The 23,518-nt window shown below is 47.4% G+C and overlaps 1 long non-coding RNA gene across 1 annotated transcript; it reads right to left on the bottom strand.

The window, feature by feature from the left end:
- Positions 1-1,262: 1,262 nt before the first annotated feature.
- Positions 1,263-6,406, bottom strand: LOC140204443 (uncharacterized). The gene is made up of 3 exons (XR_011887614.1): positions 6,372-6,406; positions 5,997-6,246; positions 1,263-1,620 (listed from the first exon to the last, which is right to left on the bottom strand). It is a non-coding gene; the product is annotated as an uncharacterized lncRNA (long non-coding RNA).
- Between the last annotated feature and the right edge of the window lie 17,112 nt (positions 6,407-23,518).

Raw genomic sequence — 23,518 nt, 5'->3', positions numbered from 1 at the left:
TCAACCCTCTCCCTTGCCCACTTACTTCAGCAAAAAGCATCAGCACCCTTCACCCACCAAGCAAGCAATAGCAAAGTCCCCAAGAAAGACCATGATCTGCAGTCCAACAAAAACAAATCGTTCATCCGACAATTAATTTTTTTTTAGATTATGAGTACATGCAGTCCTCTTTTATTGTCATTTAGCAATGCATGCATGAAGAAATGATATAATGTTCCTCCAGAATAATATCACAGAAACATAAGACAAACCAAGACTAAAGAAACTGACAAAAACCACATAATTATAACTATAGTTACAACAGTGCAAAGCAATACTGTAATTTGATAAAGAACAGACCATGGGCATGGTAAAAAAAAGTCTCAAAGTCTCTCGAAAGTCCCATCATCTCACGCAGATGGTAGAAGGAAGAGAAACTCTCTTCCTGCCATGAACCTCCAGCGCTGCAAACTTGCCGATGCAGCACTCTGGGAACACCCGACCACAGCTGACTCTTGAGTCCCTCCGAAAACTTCGAGCCTCCGACCAGCTCTCTGACACCGAGCACCGAGCGCCATCTCTGCCGAGCGCTTCGACCCCGGCCCCGGCAACAGGCGATAGGCAAAGCCGAGGATTCGGGGCCTTCCCCTCCGGAGATTCTAGATCGCACAGTAGCAGCGGCAGCGAAGCGGGCATTTCAGAAGTTTCTCCAGATGTTCCTCCGTGCTTCTCACATCTGTCTCCATCAAATCAGGATTGTGCACGGTACCGACTTAACAAATACCGGTATCATTTCAGAGCAGCCACACGTGCTGCATTGTGCTGCCATCTTCTCCTCCCCACGTCCCTAATTTGACATGCCACAGGCTCTTCCTGTCTCTCACCAATAGTCATAGTCATACTTTATTGATCCCGGGGGAAATTGGTTTTCGTTACAGTTGCACCATAAATAATAAATAGTAATAGAACCATAAATAGTTAAATAGTAATATGTAAATTATGCCAGTAAATTATGAAATAATTCCAGGACCAGCCTATTGGCTCAGGGTGTCTGACCCTCCAAGGGAGGAGTTGTAAAGTTTGATGGCCACAGGCAGGAATGACTTCCTATGACGCTCTCTGTTGCATCTCGGTGGAATGAGTCTCTGGCTGAATGTACTCCTGTGCCCACTCAGTACATTATGTAGTGGATGGGAGACATTGTCCAAGATGGCATGCAACTTAGACAGCATCCTCTTTTCAGACACCACCGTCAGAGAGTCCAGTTCCATCCCCACAACATCACTGGCCTTATGAATGAGTTTGTTGATTCTGTTGGTGTCTGCTACCCTCAGCCTGCTGCCCCAGCACACAACAGCAAACATGATAGCACTGGCCACCACAGACTCGTAGAACATCCTCAGCATCGTCCGGCAGATGTTAAAGGATCTCAGCCTCCTCAGGAAATAGAGACGGCTCTGATCCTTCTTGTAGACAGCCTCAGTGCTCTTTGACCAGTCCAGTTTATTGTCAATTCGTATCCCCAGGTATTTGTAATCCTCCACCATGTCCACACTGACCCCCTAGGTGGAAACAGGGGTCGTCGGTACCTTAGCTCTTCCTCAGGTCCACCACCAACTCCTTAGTCCTCTTCACATTAAGCTGCAGATAAAAGGGACAGAGAAGTGTCACCCTTTCATGGCGAGAGGAGTGACATAACAAAACAACCCGCTGACTTGCAATGATAAAGTCTACTGTGTCACTTTTTCCCCCGAGTTCTTCAACTCAAGAATTGGCAACAAACTCCTGCCCCCCCAGCGTCAACGTAACACGCACACAGCTGCAATTTTTGGACTGTGGGAGGAAACCGGAGCACCTGGAGGAAACCCACAGGGTCACAGGGAGAATGTACAAACTCCTTTCAGACAGAGGTGGGGATCGAACCCTAATCTTACTGCTGGCGCTGTACGAATCACCACACTACTGTCCCACGCTCCAACAACGGTCCCCCGGAGTAGAATTAATGCCATTCCAGGACCAGTGTGGAGATTACTCCCTTGCATTCACTTGTTTGGTGACCAAGCTGCAAGCCACGGTCAGCTCATTCACAGAAGCGTTGGAGACCCTGTGTCTTACACTCAACGTCCACAAGACAAAGTTCCTCTGCTAACCTGTCACTCCTTTGCAACTCCACCCAATGACAATAAAGGTCCCCGACAAGGCTCTGGGGAATGCAAGCCACTGCCCAGGTCCTGGGGTGTGCCTATCCACGATGGAAGGCATCAGTGATGAAATTCACCGATGCCTTTAATGCATCAGCTCAACCTTTGGCCATCAGAAGAAAAGGGTGTTTGAAGGTCAAAACCTCAGACCTGATCCAAAACCTTACTGTATGTTTTAATTGGTTACATTGTCCCAACCCTCCTTCTTGCCTTCAACATGGACTGGTACCTCAAAGCATTGGGATCCACACAGAGTGTCCCTACAAGTTCTCCACACCCAATGGATGAACAAGTGAACCTGCACTGGTGTCCTCTGCCAGGCAACATCCCCACACAGAAGCCCCCCGACACCCGATTGGCTTCGTGCGTGCTCTGATTACTGAAGCAAATGGACATATTCAGCTAGTCAATCAGCATCCACAGACCTAAAACCCAATCTGATTGGTCCAATTGGTCCCCTAATCTGAGGAAAGACATTCTTGCCATAGAGGGAGTACAAAGGAGGTTCACCAGATTGATTCCTGGGATGGCAGGACTTTCATATGATGAAAGATTGGATCGGCTAGGATTATACTCGTTGGAATTTAGAAGATTGAAGGGGGGATCTTATTGAAACGTATAAAATCCTAAAGGAATTGGACAGGCTAGATGTAGGAAGATTGTTCCCGATGTTGGGGAAGTCCAGAACGAGAGGTCACAGTTTGAGGATAAAGGGGAAGCCTTTTAGGCCCGAGATGAGGAAAAACTTCTTCACACAGAGAGTGGTGAATCTGTGGAATTCTCTGCCACAGGAAACAGTTGAGGCCAGTTCATTGGCTATATTTAAGAGGGAGTTAGATACGGCCCTTGTGGCTAAAGGGATCAGGGGATATGGAGAGAAGGCAGGTACAGGGTTCTGAGTTGGATGATCAGCCATGATCATACTGAATGGCGGTGCAGGCTCGAAGGGCCGAATGGCCTACTCCTGCACCTATTTTCTATGTTTCTTTGTTTCAATGTTTCAGTTTGAAAAGCCCTTCATCAGAACAGGGAAGGAGGGAAAACAAGTGGCAGAGAAGTTAGAGGAGAGCAATGGTTGAAACAGAGGGCACAACTGTGCCAGAGTAAAATGATACTGCCACTTTACTGGACCTGGAATCCACTGACCTCCTTCCCACATCTGGAAGGTCTGAGGTCCTTCCATGATTTAGATTCAGAGTTGGAAGAGAGTGGACCTGACTTCAGTTGGAGGTGAGGGGAGAGCGATTTTTTGGAATTTAGATGGAGACAAAGAACGAACGGTTTTGGGAGGACTGAGGGCTGGCTAGAGAAGAGGCTGAAGGTCGGGAGGAAGGGAGAGATACAATAACCGAAAGAGACCCAGTCGGCTGGTTTGAGATGGGCACCCAGGAGGGGATGACGTGTTGTTTAAAGTAAGGGTCAGAGAAGGGGTGAAAGGCATGTGTTTTTCACTGCAGGTGGCTTCCAACACCTCAGGGTATTCACTTGAAGCCTGATCCCGACATTGTTGGGGCAGCATGGTAGAGTTGTGGCTAGCGCAACATTTTACAGGACCAGCGACCCAGGTTCAATTCCCGCCGCTGCCTGTAAGGAGTTTGTACGTTCTCCTCGTGATCGCGTGGGTTTCCTCTGGGTGCTCCAGCTTCCTCCCACAGTCCAAAGGCGGGCCGGTTGATGGGTTAATTGGTCATTGTAAATTGTCTTGTGATTAGGCTAGGGTTGCATTGGGAGGGGTGATGGGTGGAATGGTTTGAAGTGCCAGAAGGGCCTATTCTGTGCTGTATCTCAAAAAAAAAATATTATTTCCTCAAATAGAGGCCCAGAACACAAAAAAAAGCGCTGCACTGGCCATTCGGCCCATGAAGTTGTGCTGATTTGATGCCAATTTACCGTATATTGTGTCCTCCTCTTGTAAACCATCCACATCCCTCCATTTCCTTTATATTCATGAGTCTATCTTGAGCCTCTTAAGCTCCACAAAACTGCTCGCTTCCTCTACTACCCTTGGTGACCAAGTCCAGGCACCTAACATGCACTCTCGGTAAAAAAATCACACGCACCCGCTCTCCCCCCAAACCACAGGCCATGCTCTCTTCTCGCTGCTGCCATCAGGTAGAAGGTACAAGAGCCTCAGGACTCGCACCACCAAGTTCAGGAACAGTTACTACCCCTCAACTAGCAGGCTTGTGAACAAAAGGGGATAACTCCACTCACTTGCCCATCCATCGCGATGTTCCCACAACCAATGATCTCAATTTAAGGTCTCTATCTTGTTATTTCATGTTCTCATTATTTATTGCTATTAATTTATATTTGTATTTGCACGGTTTGTTGTCTTCTGCACTCTGGTTGATCTTTCTTTGACCCTGTTATAGTTACTATTTTATAGGTTTATAATTCCGCATGTGCCGGTCGTGCACGCAGCCTGGTACAGCCGTTCCGATCTATTCTTACTTTCTTCTTCCTACTTTTTAAATTACGTTATTTTTTTGGGTTTTTTTTTTGTTTTTTTTTCTCACGGTAACACGTCGAAGCTGCACCCTCTCTAACATGCTGGTAGAGAGTTTTATTTGGGTTTTTCTTTAGCACTGGAAATGGTTACATCCCGACACGCGGGACAGAAGCAAGGTCGCATTGTGTATTCCAGGGACTAGCTAATGCCTGCTGGTTTAGCGAGCAGAGCGGCAGACACTCCTGCTGAAATCTGGAGGAAAACACACAGAGGATGCAGAGGGGGATCACAAAATCGAGGAAAGAGGACCGGGTCGAGACAACAGAGACTTATGGAGAAGAGCAGTTCGGTGGGTAATACCGTTCCAGCTGACCGGAAGTGCATTGAGAGCGGTAAGCATAAAGGAGTTGGGTGCTTACTGTTCTGGTTAACAACAGATGGTGCAATCCGGGACATATTACGATCGAGGAACGTGTTTGTAGACTGGATATTGAAATTTTTACTGTTGGACTTCGGCCACATTCCACCGTGATACAACACTTGGCGGCACAGGAGGTTGTTGCTGCCTGTGGCCATCGAACTTTGCAGCTCCTCCCGTGGAGGGTCAGACACCCTGAGCCAATAGACTGGTCCTGGACTTATTTTCCATCTGGCATAGTTTGCATTTTGTTGTTTGATTGTTTGTGGTTTTTGTATTGCTATATTTACGCTCTATTCTTGGTTGGTGTGGCTGTAACGAAACAAAATTTCCCTTGGGATTAATAAAGTATATCTATCTATGTATCTATCTATCTATTTATTTACTGAGTAGGCCCGCAGGAAAATGAAAAAATCTCAGAGTTGTATATGGTGACATATATGTACTCAGAAAATAAAATTTATTTTGAATATTGGCTTTAAACTGCCCTCCCCCAACCTTAAAAGCATGTCCTCTTGTGTTTGATGTATTCAAAGGTTCAAAGGTACATTTAATGTCAGGGAAATGTATACAATATACATCCTGAAATTCTTTTTCTTTGCAAATATCCACAGAAACAGGAGTTCTCCAAAGAATGAATGACAGTTAAATGCTAGAGCCCCAAAGCCCCTCACTAGCTCCCCCCTCCCACACATAAGCAGCAGCAGAGCAACAACCCCCCCCACCCCCCCATCTCCCCACCAGCATAAAAGCCCGCTCCACCGAGCACTCAAACGTGCAGCAAGGCGTCAATAAAGACACAGACTTGCAATACCCCACAGACTACCCGGTAATTCGACATACCACAGACTCTCACTCTCCCCCTCTCTCTCTCTCCCTAAGGGAAAAAGAGGTGTTCTCGTTTCACAGCGAGAGGGGAGACATAACAAACATCTCACTGATTTACCATGTTAAAAGTCCGTTGCGTCGCTTTTTCCGAGCTCTGTGCCCGGGTGTCTGGGCACACAGCCAGCAGCCAGCTTGCCGCCTTCGATCTTCCATGTAATCCCACGACACACCAGACGGTGGCACCGTGAGTCCGCCTGGCTCCAAAGTCACAAAATCCCGGAACACTAAAGGTGCGTTAGTCTTCTGGGCTGTGTCCTTGGCATATCGGACAGCGGCCGGTCATGAGACCCTGAGAGCAGGTCCCATTCCTGCAAAGAACCAAAGACAGCGTGTAACTCCAGGTCAGGGTCTTCAAAAGAACCCTGAAAGGGAAAAATAGAGATATTAAAGATAAAAATAGAACTGTTTCTGAAGATGCAAGCAAAGTCATCACCGTTAGATGCCATCATTCTCCTAAGCTCCTCGTCCTCCTCCTTGGGAATTTACCTTTGGAATAGATTTTGGCTGTCTTCCCAATGCCTTTCATCATTCTAGAAACATCATGACTCAATACTGAATCCCTCAGCTTCCGATAGTCTGCTCTGTCTTTCTGTTCGTCCAGTGCTGGCCAATTGCACATTCTGTTCCCATTTCCTGTTCATTGTATTTGAATATTCTGACCTGTTTTTACTGATTCCAGTTAACCAGATCATTCACTCTTGCCTTGACTTCACACTTGCAACACAATGACTTTCACCCAATAACTGATATTCCCTTTTTTTTCTCCCCTCCTTCTCTGTTGCTAACATTAACCCGTTCCCCTCTTTCGGAGCTCTTTGGCTGTGCGCTTCCAGAATTTTCGTTTCAGATTCCGCTACTTGCAAGCTTCTATTGAGTTCGATGCATTGAGATGTGAAGAGACAGAGAAAAAAGAGTTGAAGGGTGTGCTAATATTTCCTGAAGGGAATACAACGTCGTGGCTGAGTTCTGAGACCCCTGGGTTGTGAGTCCATGGACAAAATTCTCTCAGAAACCTGGTGTTGGACTGCACCACTTCAACAACTATCATAGAAACACGGAAATCCACAGCAAATAAATGGGCCCTTTGGCCCATCTTGTTCATGCTGTGATGCCTCTCCATAATAATCTCATTTGCCTACATTCGGCCCATTATCTCTGTGCTTCTTCCCCTATCTAAGTAACTGTCCAAATGCCTTTTCAATGTTGTAATAATATTGGCCTCCACCACCTTCTCTGCCAGTTCACTCCAGATGTTCACCAGCCTCCCTGTCCACCTTGCAAAGCACCTGCAGCCTCATCTCATCAGTCTCCTCAAACCCCCATTCCTAGAGAAAAAAGCAGGTCGTTTTCGGTCTTGTCTGATTACCTGAGGTCTTCATGTATTTCTGTGAGGTGTTTGACAAGATTTCACACGTGAATTCAAAGCGAAAGTTTAAAGTTTATTCACGATACTAAAGTATATTTTAGGATACTATAGAGAGAGAGCTGAGGAGATTTACAAGGATGTTGCCTGGATTGGGGAGCATGCCTTATGAGAATAGGTTGGGTGAACTTGGCCTTTTCTCCTTGGAGCGACGGAGGATGAGAGGTGACCTGATAGAAGTGTGTAAGATGATGAGAGGCATTTATCCTGTGGATAGTCAGAGGCTTTTTTCCCTGGGTTGAAATGGGTAACACAAGGGGGCATAGTTTTAAGGTGCTTGGAAGTAAGTACTGAGAAGATGTCAGGGGATAGGTTTTTCACACAGAGAGCGGTGAGTGCGTGGAATGCACTGCCAGTGACAGTGGTGGAGACGGATAAAATAGTATCTTTTAAGAGACTCTTAGATAGGTACATAGAGCTTCGAAAAATAGAGGGCTGTGCAGTAGGGAAATTCTAGGCAGCTTCTAGAGTAGGTTATGTGGTCGGCACAGCATTGTGGGCCGAAGGGCCTGTAATGTGCTGTAGTTTTCTATGTTTTCTGTTCTATTATCAAAGTATGTATAAATTATTGTACGTCCATCGTCGTTGTCGATGAAGACCTCGACACCATTATGATAATGATGGTGCCGAGACTAGCGCGTGATTTGGATTTAAGTGAGGGAGAGTTGCGCAGCGTCAGCCTCACTTTCTCTTCCCAATTCCCATCTGGATCCAGCGGCAAGACAAGAATCGAGACGACTGGAGATGGGACTAGGCGCAGTGGATGACCAGGACATCTTCTGTGTCTTGTCCTGCTCTACACGTTCCACGACGCTTGCAGAGACCGCCTTCTTGACCGTTGGACCTTCCATTGGTCTCGTCTGCTCAATCCGCCAGAGTCTGTCTTCACGTGCTGGGATAGACAAGTCCCTATCTCACCGAGGGTTTGAGACCCGTCGGCTGCCCTCACCTGGTTTAGCCGGCTCGTCGAAGCCGTTGCCTGGGGTGTGGCCGCTGTCGCATGCAAACAGCTACGGGGAGCCACAGGTGAGAGCTGAGTGCCAGGTGGGGACCAAAGGTGGATAATTTATACAACCTTTGTCTCCTGCAAGATTCATCTCCTTGCAGGCAGCCCCAAAACAAAAACCCAGAGGAACCCGTTGAAAAAAGACCAACAAACACCCAATTGGCAGAGAGAGAGAAAAAAACTAATCATACAAACATTAAAAGCAAGTAACAGATTCAGAACTAAAGTGAGCTCATTGACAGGGAGCCCAGAGCAGCTGGAGAAGGCCCAGAGCCTCAGCTTCAGTTCGTCACACAGCGCGGCAAGACGTCGTGATGCTCACAAGCACAAAGCCTGGAGCAGGCCCACAGCCGAAGAGTGGAGCAAATGTCGCAGAGCCGCGAGCAGAACTGGCACAAATCTCGCCTCCAGTCCCGTCCTGACACCCCACTGTTTCAATGCATCCTGTCCAGCGTTTGAATCAACCAAACACTGGGTCGTCCCTCACTGTAAAACCCCAGACGCTGTCACAGGGATACGCTCTGGGCCTGCATCCCTCCGCCGCGTCCCGGCCCATGCCCGACCTTTCCAAACTGGCCCATCGCTTAGCTCCTCCCTCTGTTTGGGGCCTCCGGTCTGGCTTTTCTCTGCTTCGCACACCCTGACTCCATCTCGACCTCACTCCGACCATTTCTCCTTGCAAATGCCTCGACCACGCTCCGGCTTGGCGTCGCACTGACTCGCCTCGAGCTCGTGTCAGCCTCACGTTCATTCACCTCTTCGTTGTTTGTGGTGATCGTTTATCACAATTTCCCATTTCTTGCTTTCTGAACCGCAGTAAGTATTGTCCGTATTCCTACAAGTAAAAGACCAGTTGATGCACCATCAATAACTCCAAAAGACTGGAAGTAGAGTAAATATTGAAAGGCTTTTATTAGCAGCAAAATGTGACCTCCACCATGCTGAGTATCTGCCCCTGGACTGAGGGGAGGAGCAATGGCATAATCGCCTTTATTCAGGGGTCTGTGGGAGGAGCCACAGGGGCAGTCAGCAGTGGGGCGTGTCCAGACAGGTATCCCAGATACAACATATAAATATAGTTTACCACACCAGTACTGAAGCATAAAGTTCATGAGCTTTGCAGGGGAATTGGATCCAGAGTTGGGCTGGTAATGGGAGGGTGATGGTGCAGTCATTGTTGTAATTGGAACCCTGTACCACAGGGATTGGTTCTGAGACTTCTTACATACATTAAAGGCTTAGAAGTTACCGTAGGAAGAGTGATACGTTTACAGCTGACACAATTGGTGGTGTCGATAGTGACTTAACTGCCTTCAGTTGCAGGCTGTTATTGATCAGCTAGAAAGGTAGCCAGAGCAATGGGACGTATAATTTCATCCTGATAAGTATGAGTTGGTGAACTCCGGAAGGGTGACTGAAGACAGGGCATTGACAATGAATAATAGGGCCCTAGGGAATGCTGAGGATCTGAGGAAACTTGGCATCCAAGTCCAAAGTTTCCTGAAGGTGACAGCATCGGTAGCTAAGGTGGTGATGAAGGATACCAGACTCCAGTATATTTATTTATTCATTGAGATACATAGAACATAGAAATGTTGTGCTGACCATGTAACCTACTCTAGAAACTGCCTAGAATTTCCCTACTGCACAGCCCTCTATTTTGCTAAGCTCCATGTCCCTATCTAAGAGTCGCTTAAAAGACCCTATTGTATCCGTCTCCATCACTGTCGCTGGAACCGTAATAACATTGCACTAAGCACTATGCCACCATGGTGCCCAAATCCTAGTGGTACGTTTCTTCAGACTTGTTCTGCCCTGATGTTTTCATTACTGTGATGAAGTTATCGAAGAAATTTGTTGTTTCCAGTTTCTCGTATGTTCTTGTGAAATAGTAGGAAGCCATTCAGCCTACTGAATCTATGCCAGATCTCAGATCATTCCCAACAGTCCATTCCCACACCGAATGACCGGAAACCTACTCCCTCTCATATGACCGTTGACCCCCCTCCCCTCCCCTCCATTTCCCTGCCACCCACATAAGCAATGGGTAATTTATCGTGGCTAACTAATCTACTATTTCTTCCTATACTCCTCACTGCCTTGGTAAGGCGGCCAGCATAATCAAAGACCCCCTCCACCTTGGACATTCTCTCTTCTCTCCTCTCCCATCTCTCAGAAGCCTGAAAGCACGTAACAGCAGGCTCAAGGGTAGCTCCTACCCCTCTGTTATAAGACTATTAAGTGGTTCCATAAGACCATAAGATATGGGAGCAGAAGTAGGCCATTCAGCCCATCGAGTCTGCTCCGCCACTCAATCATGGGCTGATCCAATTCTTCCAGTCATCCCCACTCCCCTGCTTTCACCCCATACCCTTTGATGCCCTGGCTGATCAAGAACCTATCTATCTCTGTCTTAAATACACCCAATGACTTGGCCTCCACAGCCGCTCGTGGCAACAAATTCCACAGATTTACCACCCTCTGACTAAAGTAATTTCTCCGCATCTCAGTTCTAAAAGGACGCCCTTCAATCCTGAAGTCATGCCCTCTTGTCCTAGAATCCCCTACCATGGGAAATAACTTTGCCATATCTAATCTGTTCAGGCCTTTTAACGTTCAGAATGTTTCTATGAGATCCCCCCTCATTCTCCCGAACTCCAGGGAATACAGCCCAAGAGCTGTCAGACGGTCCTCATACGGTAACCCTTTCATTCCTGGAATCATTCTTGTGAATCTTCTCTGAACCCTCTCCAATGTCAGTATATCCTTTCTAAAATAAGGATCCCAAAACTGCACACAATACTCCAAGTGTGGTCTCACGAGTGCCTTATAGAGCCTCAACATCACATCCCTGCTCTTGTATTCAACACCTCTAGAAATGAATGCCAACATTGCATTCACCTTCTTCACAACCGACTCAACCTGTTCCCTACCAGTTCGAAGTAAATTTTATTATCAATCGACATATATGTCACCCTGCGATTCAATTTCTTGTGCGCATACTCAACAAATCTATAGAATCATAACCATAACAAAATCAATGAAAGACTGCCCAACTGGGGTAGTCAACCAGAGTGCTGAAGTTAACAAACTGTGCACATGCAATTATAAATAAATAGAAATAAATAATGAGAACATGAGTTGAAGAGTCCTTGAAAGTGAGTCCATAGGTTGTGGGAACTTTCAATGATGGGGCAAGTGAAGTTGAGTGAATTTATCCCCTCTGGTTCAAGAGCCTGAATGGTTGAGGGGTAGTAACTGTTCTTGAACTTGGTGGTGTATATCCTGGGGCTGTTGTACTTATTACCTGATGGCAGCAGTGAGAAGAGAGCATGACGTGGGTGGTGGGGATCTCTTATGGTGGACAAAGCTCTCCTACGACAGCACTTCATGTAGATGTGCTCAATGGTTGGGAGGGCTTTACCTGTGATGCTCTGGGCTGAATCCACTAATCTTTGCAGGATTTTCCATTCAAGGATATTAGTGTTTCCATACCAGGCTGTGATGCAACCAGTCAATATCACTCCACTACACATTGTTTGAAGTTTGTCAAAGTTTTAGATGTAATTCCGAATCAGTACAAACCCTTAAGGAAGTAGAGGCTCTGTCATGTTTTCTTCGCAATTGCATTTACGTGCGGGACCTGGGACTCCTAACTTCACAATCTACCTCGTGATGATCTTGCACCTTATTGTTTACCTGCACTGCACTCTCCCTGTAGCTGTTACACTTTATTCTGTATTGTTAGTGCTTTATCTTGTTCTGCCCCCAGAGGAAACCCGTGTGGTTACAAGGAGAACGTGCAAATTCCACACCACTCTCTTTGGTCTCCACGCGACTCAGCTGATCCCAGCCGCCACATTATAAAATGCTGTAGGCCAAGAATTGGTAAGAGTCCAGTGAAGGTGTGATCGCTTATCTATCTTCGTTAGTATGGCGCAGACCGGCTCTTTGCTTTCGACACCTTCTGGTCTGAATGTGCATTACGCTATTGAAGGGTTTAAAAAGCCTGATCATATCACGGGATCACTTTTGTCAAATATTAAATCTTGAGTCTCCTCAGACAATTTAACACCGGTAAGAATGTTTTTTTTTAGAAATTGTTGGTGAACGACAAGTGATTTCCTCCTTTTACACACTGACACAAAAGCCCAAAGGATCGCTGGCCTGGCTGTCTCAGGAATTAGTGGCAACTTTCCTTTCTAATTGTTAGCAGTGGGTATCATCCGAGAGGAAAAAAACATAGAAAGCTGTATACACTACCGGCTCTGGTAATTAAACATTGTCAGATTAAGATGAGATTTGATAGAGGTATACAAAATTAGGAGGGATATCGATAGGGTAAATGCAAGTAGGCTTTTTCCACTGATGTTGGGTGGGACTACAACCAGAGGTCATTGGTTAAGGGTGAAAGGTGAAAAGGTTAAGGGGAACATGAGGGGAAACGTCTTCACTTAGAGGGTGGTGAGAGTGTGGAATGAGCTGCCAGCCCAAGTGGTGCATGCCAGCTCGATTTTAATGTTTAATTGAAGTTTGGGTAGGTACATGGATGGTAGGGATATAGATGGTAGGGATATGGAGGGCTATGGTCCTGGTGCAGGTCGTTGGGAGTGGGCTAGTTAAATAGTTTCAGCATGGACTAGATAGGCTGAAGGGCCTGTCCCTGTGCGGTACTTCTCTAATCCAGCTTGATGTGATATCAGGATCAGTTTTGGTATCACCGACAGGCACTCAGTGGCCACCTTAGTTGGGACCTCGTGCATGTTCGTGGCCTTCTGCTGCTACAGCTCATCCACTTCAATGTTCGACACCACCCAGCAATGTCCTGACTTAAACCGAATCTAAACATGGGACAATTTACAATGACCAATTAGCCTATCAACCGGTACGTCTTTGGACTGTGGAGGAAACCGGAGTACTCGCAGGAAACCCACGCGATCAAGGGAACAACGTAGAAAACTCCTTACAGACAGTGGCAGGAATTGAACCCGGGTCGCTGGAACTGTAAAGTGTTGTTCTCACCACGACGGTACCGTGCCGGGGAATGTCAGAGATAAGTTCTTTACACGGAGAAATGTGGGTGCGTGGAACGACCTGCCAAGGTAGAGGTAGATATCTTAGGGGCAATGCGGGAGGAGAAGATGGCAGCGTGATGCGCGCGTGCAGCTCTCCGGTGAAACGATATCGTTTCTGTTAAATAGGGGCCGTGGACAATTCTGATTTGATGGAGACAGACGTGAAAGCACAGAGGAACATCTGGAGACATATCTGAAATGCCAGTTCGCTGCCGCTGTTACTGGGTGATCGAGAGTCTTCCGGAGGGAAGGCCCCAAAATCCCCAGCTTTGCGTGCTGCTGGCAACCGAGGCTGAGGTCGAATCGTTCGGACAGAGATGGTGCTCGGTACTCGGTGTCGGAGGGCTGATCGGAGGCTCGAAGTTTTCGGACGACTCAGAGTCGGACTGTGGTCGGGCATGGCAGGGAGAGTTTTCTTCCTTCTCCCATCTGCGTGAGATGTGGGACATTTGAGAGACTTTGAACTTTTTTACTGTACCCACGGCCTGTTCTTCATCAAGTTATGGTATTGTTGCACTGTCGTAACTATATGTTATAATTATGTGGTTTTTGTTAGTTTTTCAGTCTTGGTCTGTCCTGTGTTTCGGTGATATCATTCTGGAGGAATATTGTATCATTTCTTAATGCATGCATTACTAAATGACAATAAAAGAGGACTGCGTGTCCTCATAATCTAATCTACGAAACTCTTAGACAGACACATGGATGATAGAAAAGTGGAGGGTTATGGAGGAGTGGAGGGTTAGATTGGTCTTAGAGTAGGTGAAAAAAGTTGTGAGCTGATGCGCCTATACTGCGCTGTCCTACGATCTAACAGAGGAAGCAGTTGAGGCAGATGTGGTAATAACATTTAAAAAAAAAGACATTTGGACAGGTACATGAAAAGGAATGTTTTAGACTCTACCTTCTTTATGCTATGGAGCCTTACCATTAACCGTTGGGAACCCCTGGGAGGGCTGTGGGCCAAACACAGGGACTAGCTTAAGTGGTCAACATGAATTGGTTGGGCTGAAGGGCCTTTCTCTGTGCTGTATGACTCTGACTCCATAATTTTAACAACATAGTTTACAATGGCAGAGTCTTTAGATCATGAGTTGAGAGTTAAAGGGCAAAAGTTTAGGGGTAACATGAGGGGGAACTTCTTTACTCAGAGAGTGGTAGCTGTGTGGAACGAGCTTCCAGCAGAAGTGGTTGAGGCAGGTTCGATGTTGTCATTTAAAGTTAAATTGGACAGATATATGGACAGGAAAGGAATGGAGAGTTATGGGCTGAGTGCGGGTCGGTGGGACTAGGTGAGAGTAAGTGTTCAGCATGGATTAGAAGGGCCGAGATGGCCTGTTTCCGTGCTGTAATTGTTATATGGTAATATAGTTATCTAACCATTCTGAGAGACCTCTCCAACCGGACCATGACTTTGTTGTGGTTTGGAGGCTTATGTGCCTCAACGACCTGCTTTGGCTGGAGTCAGGGCTTTAGGCTTTGGCCCAGGCGAAACAGGTCAAAGGGTAGAGGTCAGACTGAGAGTGGCCCACCGGTCCTCCAGGTTTGGGGGTTCAACGCAGGGCTAATGACCCTGACTGGTCAAAAGCAAAATTGCTACGGAAACAGCAATGAAGAATCCTTCTACATCCGAGTGCGACGGTATTCCTGAGTCTCCACCTGGGACTGGCATGACTGACAGTATTGAAAACTGAGAGGAAGCTATTGACAAGATGAAAGAAGCCCTGAACACTGCCAGAGATGGAGGGCCTTCATTGCTGCCCCAAATCCCAGCGGCGTTATGGGCAGTATAGATTCTGGGAGGGCAGGGTTTAGAGTAATTGCAAATGTTCCTCACTGAAAACACCCATTTTGTTGGCTCAGCAGTCAGTTTTAAACGAGAGTGGATGTTTCCACACAACAAATTCTTGTCCTCTGCTCAGGGACATTAATCGTGCTCCTGACTAGCGGAGGCTGGTCCTGGGCTATCTTGCGGGGTCATCTCCACCAGACTGGGGCTCGCATGCTTTCCGACCAACCCGAGGATCAACTTTGACCTACAGCCTTCTCCGGCATCAATCAGCGTGGAATGCTGCCGAGTGACAGAGGGCAGGAGGAAGGGAGAGGGGGAAAGACTGATGATCCGCACTCCACCCTCTGTGCTCGTGTGTGTGCTTCAGGCAACAGAGAATCGTCTTTAAAGACTTCGGTTGTCACGGAGGCAGCTTAAATAGCGGGCCTGAGTGGCGCCAAAACACAGAGACAGTCGACAAATGCTCAATAAAGTCAGCAGTTCATCTGGCCTCGGTCGCAGCCAGTAATCACCTCAGCACCTTGCAGCCGACTTGGGGCCAAGCATTCCCCTCTCCAGCTTTCACAAACAATTCCGTTTCTCGGCTTCCTTTTGGACTTAATGTTGCCTTCCTCACACCAGAACGAGAGGGCACGCACATCGCAGCTGGTGTGGGGCAGGTCCCGGGGACAGGGATAGCTTTTCTCTCCTTTCTCTTGTCTCTCTCCAGCTGCCTGTTTCTTGCTGCCTTCTCCCCCTCTTCCTCTCTCTCACTCACTCTTTCTCTCTGCCTTCCCATCTCCACGCTTTCTCTCTGTCCTTCTATCTCTTTCTCACTCTCCCTCGTCTCCCCCTCTTTCTTTCCTCTTCTCCTGTCTCTTTCTCTACCCCCCTCTCCTGTGCTGTGTCTCATCCTTCATCTCTCTTCCTGCCTTCCTCCCTCTGCCTCTTTCTCACTCTCCTGTCTCTTCCTCTTTCTCTCCCCCTTCCTTCAACTCTCCCGCCTCCCTCTTGTGCTGTATCCTGTTCTTTATCTCTTTCTGAATTCCTCCCTCTTTCCCTCTGCCCCTTCTCACTCTCCCCATCTCTCCCTCTTCTTCCCCATCTCTCCTTCTTCCTCCCCCCTTTTCATCCCCCCCCGTATGTGCGCGCTCTCTCTCTCTCTCTCGCTCTCTCTCTCTCTCTCTCTCTCTCTCTCTCTCTCTGTATATATATATTCATTCAAGATTCAAAGATTCAAGATTCAAAAAACTTTATTGTCATTCTAACCATACATCAGCTCTGCAGGGCAGAATGAGACAGCGTGGGGCAGTGCAATGATAACATAACAAACACAAAACTAAATAATAAACATAACAATAAATAGTAAAACACAACAGCCACATGTCAGTTAAAATCAGTTATTCGTGTCCAGTGCAAGTTAAAAGTGTCCAAAGCAGAGTCGGATAGAGCAGCTATTTAGCAGTCTGTGGGAGGAAGCTGTTTAGTAGCCTTGTGGTTTTAGTTTTGATGTTCCTGTAACGTTTGCCTGATGGCAGAAGGACAAACAGTTCATGGAGAGGGTGTGAGGGGTCTTTAATGATGTACCGTGTCTTCTGGAGGCATCGACTCTGAAAGAGGTCTTGGACAGAAGGTAGGGAGACCCCAATAACCTTCTCTGCTCCCCTAACCACCCTCTGCAAGGCTTTTTTGTTGACAGCACTGCAGCTGGAGTACCAGGTTGTGATGCAAAAGGTCAGCACACTCCCAACCACGCCTCTGTAGAATGTAGTTAAGATGTTAGTGGGGACCGATGCTTGTTTAAGCTTCCTCAGAAAGTGCAATCTCTGCTGGGCCCGTTTCACAATCCCGGTGGTGTTCCTGGACCAGGTGAGATTGTCCGAGATCTGCACCCCAAGGAACTTGATGTTTTCCACTCTCTCCACTGTGGAGCCGCTGATGCTGAGGGGTGTGTGCTCAGGCTGAGACCGTCTGAAATCAACGATCACCTCCTTGGTTTTGGTGACATTAAGCATCAAGTTGTTTTCACTGCACAGGCTCTCTAGGTGTTTGACCTCCTCCCTGTACATTGTTTCATCATTTTTGCTGATGAGCCCCACCACTATGGTATCATCTGCAAACTTAATGATCAGGTTCTCCTTGAATCTGGCTGCACAGTCATGTGTTAGCAGTGTAAACAGCAATGGGTTAAGCACACAGCCTTGTGGGGATCCAGTGCTCAGTGTGATGGAGTCAGAGATGTTCCTGCCAACATGGACTGACTGTGGTCTCTCTGTCAAGAAATCCAGAATCCAGCGACACATGGCAGTGCTAAGGCCAAGCAGCGACAGTTTCTCCACTAGTTTCTGCGGGATGATGGTATTGAACGCTGAACTGAAATCAATGTACAGGATTCTGGCATAAGTGTCTTATATATATATCTCCGTTTGCTTTCTTCATTCTCTCAATCTATCTCTCCATCAAGGGCACACACAGGAACTTTGATCTGGCAGCTCCTGTGCTGAAATGTTGAACACAATTCCTCTCCACTTCAATCCCTGTTCCCCCTCTCTCTCTCTCGACAGGTTACCTCTGCTAATACCCTGGTTCTAGGGTCACTCTTTCTGCCTTGAACTCTCTTATGCACTTCACGTCACGGTTATGCAGCACAGAATCAGGCCCTTCAGCCGATCCACTCCATGCTGACCTGTTTTCTGCCGAGTTCCATCTGCCCGGACTATATCCCTCTGCACCACTCTCGTCCATGTATCTATCCAAATTTCTCTTAAAAGCTGCAGCTGAACCTGCGTCTACCAGTACTGCTGGCAGCTCATTCCACACTCACTCCATACTCCGAATGTAGCAGCTCCCCTTAAATATCTTACCTTTCGCTCTAAACCTATAACCCTCAGTTCTAGTGTCAATCAACCTGAGAGGATAAAGATTACTGGCATTTATCCTATCTATACCCTGCATAATTTTCAATACTTCTAAATCGGGGTTCCCAGTCTTTTTAATGCAATGGACGCCTGCCATTAACCAAAAGGTCCATGGGCAGGTTGGGAACCCCTGATCTGAAGGATCCTCCCTCATTCTGCAACGCTCCAGGGAATAAAATCCTAATCTATTCAATCTTTCCCTATAACTCAAAGTCCGAGGTTCGAAGTAACTTTATTTATTGGCAAAGTGCATATATGCAACTGTCTGTTATGTTGCTGGCGTTTAGGGCATCAACAAAGGCCCTCCATCTCCGTCTGTCGTTGGCCATCTTCTCTACTGTGCCTCAGGTGTGGTTCAGGGGCCTCATTGCTGCCTCTACAGTATGGCGTCAAGTTGTCTTTGGTCTCCTGTGCTTCTTCCACCCTTCAGGGATCGAATAATGTGCTGTCCTGATGATGGAGTTGACCTCTCCTTCCCATACCTCTTCCCACCCTGCCACATGCAAAAATGCCATTCCCTATTCCCAGTTCCTCCGTCTCCGCTGCATTTGCTCCCAGGATGAGGCTTACCATCCCAGGACATCTCAAATGTCCTCTTTCTTTAAGGATCGTGGTTTCCCTTCTGCCGTCGTCAATGATGCCCTCACCCGCATCTCCTCCATTTCCCGCACTTCGGCCCTCACCCCATCTGCCCACCACCACAACAGGGACAGAGTTCCCCTTGTCCTCACCTACCACCCCACCAGCCTCCGGATCCAGCACATTATCCTCCGCAACTTCTGCCACCTTCAACAGGACCCCACCACTAAGCACATCTTTCCCTCTCCACGCCTCTCCGCTTTCCGCAGAAATTGATCCCTCCCCACGTATCTCCCTCCCGGCACTTATCCCTGTAAGCGTACGTGCTACACCTGTCCCTACACCTCCTCTCTTGCCACCATTCAGGGCCCCAAACACTCCTTCCAGGTGAGGCAACAATTCACTTGTGAGTCTGTTGGGGTCATCTATTGCATCCGGTGCTCCCGGTGCGGCCTCCTCTACATCGGTGAAACCCGACGCAGATTGGGGGACCGCTTCGTCGAGCACCTCCGCTCCGTCTGCCGCAACAGACAGGATCTCCCAGTAGCCACCCACTTCAACTCTGCTTCCCACTCCCATTCAGATATGTCCATACATGGCCTCCTCTACTGCCATGATGAGGCTAAACTCAGGTTGGAGGAGCAACATCCCAAATACCGTCTAGGTAGTTTCCAACCCCTTGGTAGGAACATAGAATTCTCCAACTTCCAGTAATTCCCTCCCCCTCCCTTCTCCCATCCCAGTTTCACTCTTCCTCCTCCCCCAGCTGCCTACCACCTCCCTCATGGTTCCACCTCCTTCTACTACCCATTGTGTTTTCCCCTATTCCTTCTTCACCTTTCCTGCCTATCCCCTCCCTGCCTCCCCTCCCTCACCCCTTTATCTTTCCCCTTACTGGTTTTTCACCCGGAACCTCCCAGCCTTCTCCTTCCCACCCTCCCCCCCACCTTCTGTACAGGGCCTCCCCCCCTCCCTCTTCAGTCCTGACGAAGGGTTCCAGCCCGAAATATTGACCGATCGTTTCCACGGATGCTGCCCGACCTGCTGAGTTCCTCCAGCGTGTTGGGAGTGTTGCTCTCCCTCCTGTCTCTGTGCCCAATCCACCTCCAGTGTCTCGTCATGACGACTGAGGCCATGTCCTCTCGGTGACACCGAAGGAGCAGGGCATGGTTGGAGACCTTCCTTGGCCAGAAAATACAGAGAATCTTCTGGGAGCTCATGGTCTGGAATGACGACAGCTTGGAAAGGTTGTACTCTGTCATGCTCCAGCTTTCTGACCCGTACAGGGGTGTGGGCAGAACACAGCTCTGGTACAGCATTCAGCCCTGAAATTCATTTTCTAGCAGGCATTCACAGTAAATACAAGAAAAGTGATAAAATCAGTGAAAGACCGCATCCAATAGGATGGCCAAACTACCAATGTGCAAAAGACATCAAACTGTGCAAATACAAAAAAAAGAAAAGAAATAATAATAATAAATAAATAATCAATAAATACTGAGAACATGAGATGAATAGTCCTTGAAAGTGAGTCCATAGGCTATGGAAACAGTTCAGTGATGGGACAAGTGAAGTTGAGTGAAGTTATCCCCCCTGGTTCAAGACCCTGATGGTTGAGCGATAGTAACTGTTCCTGAACCTGGTAGTGTGAATCCTGAGGCTCCTGTACCTTCTTTCTGATGGCAGCAGCGAGAAGAGAACATGTCGTGGGTGGTGAGGCGGGGGTGGTCCTTGATGATGGGTACTCAGGTACTCAAGTTCCAGTAAATTTTCACTTCATCAAGGAGTGCGCCATTCACACTGTGACTGTTCGAACACGATGGAGTGATACAGACTGACAGAAATGATTATCCATTTATCACTAGTACATCCAATTGCATTGGAGGAATTCATTGTGATGAGAAGGCAGTTTAAAAGCTCCTGTCGCCATACTCATTAACCCATTGGGTGCCAAGGTGCGGCAGCATAATGCCAAATGAGAAATGGGTAGAAGTGAACTCAAGTATTAGCTTCAAAGGATATACCGTATTATTGATGTAGAGAGCACTCTTACTGGCTGCGTTACTGTCTGGTATTGGGGTGGGCATAGCATTGAGATAAGTTGCAGAAAGTTGTAAACTCGCTCAGCTCCATCATGGGCAGAAGCTTCTACAGTATCCAGGACATCATGAAGGAGCAAATCCTCAGAAAGGCGACGTCCATCATTAACGACCCTCGCCACCCAGGACATGCCTTGTTCTCATTGTTACCACCAGGTAGGAGGTACAGAAGCCTGAAGACACACACTCAGTGATTCAGGAACAGTTTCTTCCCCTCTGCCATCCGATTTCTGAATGGACATTGAACCCATGAACACTAATTTAAATTTTATATATATAAAACTCAGTGTCGGCTGTGGTCGGCTGCTTCCAAGGCGTCGGCAAGTTGTCAGTGCCTGGAGGTTTATGGCAGGGAGTTTCTCCCTTTTGCCGCCTGCTATCAGGGACTCGGGAGTCGATCGACTCGGGGATTTTGAGACTTTTTTTTTACCGTGCCCATGGTCTGTTCCTCATCAAACTATGGTATTGCTTTGCACTGCTGTAACTATATGTTATAATTATGTGGTTCTGTTAGTGTTAGTCTTTGGTTTGTCCTGCTTGCTATGATATCACTCCGGAGAAACATTGTATCATTTCTTAATGCATGTATGCATTTCTAAATGACAATAAAAGAGGACTGAGTGTTCTCATAATCTAAAAAAAACTATAATTTACAGTCTTTATTATTATGTATTGCAATGTACTGCTGCCGCAATACAACAGACATGTGCCGGTGATATTAAACCTGAATCTGATTCTGATTTTGTAAGTGCAAAGTGCTTTGATGAGACCAAAGTCTGGAACAGTGCGTAGAGTATAGTGTCCGTATTAAATGAAGGATTAATATACGAGAGGTGATTGATAAGTTCGTGGCTTAAGGCAGAAGGAGTCAATTTTAGAAAACTTAGCACATTTATTTTTCAACATAGTCCCCTCCTGCATTTACACACTTAGTCCAGCAGTCGTGGAGCATACGGATCTTGGGCCTCCAGAAAGTGTCCACAGCAGGGGTGATTGATAAGTTTGTGGCCTAAAGGAGAAGGAGATCAATTATACAGCTCTCGTTACATTCACATGCAGGTCAACTCTTTGAGTGATTATGCCGAAAGTTTAAAGCTAATAACTCATCTCCTTCTACTGTAGGCCATGAACTTATCAATAACCCGTGATGAGTTATTAACTTCAAACTCCAGAATCAAGTTCGCAGACGACACCACGGTGGTTGGTCTGATCAGAGGGGATGACGAGATGGCCTACAGGGACGAGGTCCAGCACCTGGCTGCGTGGTGTGCCGACAACAACCTGGCCCTTAACACCCAGAAGACCAAGGAGATCATTGTGGACTTCAGGCATGCTAGGAGCCACACTCACTCCCCATCTACATCAACAGAGCTGTAGTGGAGCGCGTATCAAACTTCAAATTCCTTGGCGTCCACATTTCCGAGGATCTCACCTGGTCAAAAAGGCGCAACAGCACCTTTATTTCCTGCAGAGCATCAAGAAAGCTCACCACTGTCCCAGGATACTGATGGACTTTTACCGCTGTACCATTGAGAGCATACTCACCAGCTGCATCTCAGTGCGGTATGGCAATTGTCCTGTATCGGACCACAAAGCACTCCAGCATGTGGTGAAGACTGCCCAGCGGATTATCGGCACCCAATTGCCCACATTGAGAACATCTACCATAAATGCTGCCTGGGCAGGGCGAAAAGCATTATCAGGGATGCATCTCACCCTAACCACGGACTTTTTACTCTCCTCCCATCCGGTAGGCGTTACAGGAGCCTCCGCTCCCGCACCAGCAGGCACAGGAAGAGCTTCTTCCCTGAGGCTGTGACCCTGCTGAACCTCTCATCACAGCGCTAAGCAGTATTGCACCCATATTGTACTGTCTCAGTACTTTTATATTTGTGTGCTGTAGCACGCACGTTTTAATCGCAATTATTTTGTAAATAACACTATTCTTTGCATTTCTGGTCAGGTGCTAAATGCATTTCATTGGCTTTGTATCTGTACTCAGCACAACGACAATAAAATTGAATCTAATCTAATCTAATCAGGTTCTGTCCCTCTGGGGGCAATTGACAGTGTACAGTTAACCCGCCAATCTGCACACTTTAGGGACGTGGGTGGGGGGGAACTGGAGAAATCAGCGCGGTGACAGTGAGAACATGCAAACCCCACACTGACAGAACTAGAGGTCATAATTGAACCTTGGACTCCTGGCTCTGTCAGAAAGCTGTGCAACTAGCTGAGTAATTCCGGGACTGAATTCCAGGTCTTTAGGTCCTGCAGTTGAGTACACGGCTGTGGAAATGGAAAGAGTTGTACTGCAGAATCTCAAAAGTACATTTATTATTAAAGATTATATACTTTATGTGTTGGCACGTGGCCAAGTGGTTAAGGCGTTTGTCTAGTGATCTGAAGTTCACTAGTTCGAGCCTTGGATGAAGCAGCGTGTTGCGTCCTTGAGCAAGGCACTTAACCACACATTGCTCCGCGACGACACTGGTGCCAAGCTGTATGGGTCCTAGTGCCCTTCCCTTGGACAACATCAGTGGCGTGGAAAGGGGAGACTTGCAGCATGGGCAACTGCCGGTCTTCCATACAACGTTGCCCAGGCCTGCGCCCTGGAAACCTTCCAAGGCACAAATCCATGGTGTCACGTGACTAATAGCAAGTAGCATTCAGAATTGAACTACCTGAAAGTGAGTCCACAGCCCCGAA

The sequence above is a fragment of the Mobula birostris genome, chromosome 10, assembly GCF_030028105.1.
Source record: "Mobula birostris isolate sMobBir1 chromosome 10, sMobBir1.hap1, whole genome shotgun sequence".
NCBI classification, from domain to species: domain Eukaryota; kingdom Metazoa; phylum Chordata; class Chondrichthyes; order Myliobatiformes; family Myliobatidae; genus Mobula; species Mobula birostris.
This window is presented reverse-complemented; position numbering and strand designations above follow the sequence as displayed.